This window comes from Acartia tonsa, chromosome 2 (genome assembly GCF_053477335.1).
Source record: "Acartia tonsa isolate MP-2025a chromosome 2, ASM5347733v1, whole genome shotgun sequence".
NCBI classification, from domain to species: domain Eukaryota; kingdom Metazoa; phylum Arthropoda; class Copepoda; order Calanoida; family Acartiidae; genus Acartia; species Acartia tonsa.
In genome coordinates this window covers 42,530,779-42,532,295 of record NC_137261.1, presented here as the reverse complement: position 1 = coordinate 42,532,295, position 1,517 = coordinate 42,530,779, and positions in this window count along the sequence as shown.

The following is a 1,517-nucleotide window of genomic DNA, read 5'->3' as shown; positions in this document are numbered from 1 at the left end:
TCGTTTTTAACTGATTTTTTGAAAAGGTTTTAATCTCCCATATTAATTGCACGAAAAAAAGGTATAAGAATATAAAAAATTTAAGAAAAAAATGTGGGAAAAGAAGGCGCTCATGATGTCAAGGGTAGCCCTGTTTAATATCCGGGGATTCTGATATAGTTTTTTTTGCGTAAGTATACACACCTTTCAAAGTATTGTGTGTTGTTACAGTTCAGCAGATTTTCTCCAACAGCTAAGTTTTGTTTGTGGTGCGAGCTGGTTTGACGTCAGCCCCCACTGTGTACGCCTCTATGCTGTTGAATGAAGATTTACTGATGACACACAAGGATGTTGTTGGAATGTAACTTATATCTAAGCGCTTAAGAAGCCGCTAGCCATATCTATCTAAATAACCTGCAATAAACAGGAGTCTCTGTTAATGCATTACAGGATGGCTGGGTACAGTCATAGTGTAAGATTAACAGAGGCTCCAATGATTAAATATATATTTATATAGTACACAGTATACATTATTTTTATAAAACTCTTTTACAATATTTTGTGTTCATTTTGAATTAATTTCTTAGCTGCTATTTTGCTCCAATATTTGCCAGTTTGTATGGACACCATTTCACAGTGGGACAATATCTGTAGAATAAATAAAGTGAAAGATACAGATTATTGCGCATTTCCACTTTTCTTCTTTTTTTCCCCTTTTCCAAGGGTTTCGAGGCTATCATTGGAGCATGTTAATCTTACCTGTTTCATTCTTCTGGTTTCAATTCCACGTTGTTCTTTTTCCAACGGCAAAAGTTGTCTTGGAGGAGAAATTCTTTTTTTTGATTGGTTTGTAGCAGGTGGAAGAATGTTTGAAACATTTTGGCATAGATTTGTGTTGACATTTAAACCATGGGTTTGGTAAAGATTATCAATAGACTGTACTTGGTTCATTGGAGTTAAAGTTTCATTCATAATAGTTTCAAATTCATCAAACACATCATGAAATGATTCATCATCAGATTCTTGGTATTGAGGATTGTTTGTGTCGAAATTATGATCCCACTCGTCTTGGGTTGAGGTTGAATCTTGACGTGTAGCTCGGAAATCACTTATACTTTGTGATTTTTGTCTTGGAGTTGAAGCATTTAATATTAAAGTTTCTCTAGCATGTAATCTTTGATTTTCTTCCCACAATCTTAGGTCAGAATAAGGATCAGAATTGTTTTCAGGTTTTGTATAATCATCATCACTGTCTTCAATATCATCATAGTTTGGAAATGGATTCCATTTTTGAAAAACTGGTTTATTTGTTTGTGGTTTTGTAGGAACATTTTCATGATATTTTTCTGTAGATTTGTATGTAGTTTTGTGTTGTAAAACAGAAAATACGTCATTTTTCTCACAATTCTGGGCTTAGTTTGAAGTTTAGAATTTTCAGAATGGAATCTTATAATTTTATTGACTTGTAGTTTGTCCTCAAATACTTTATTTACTAAGTATACATCACGAGTATTATGTTTAGATTTTTCATTGTTTAT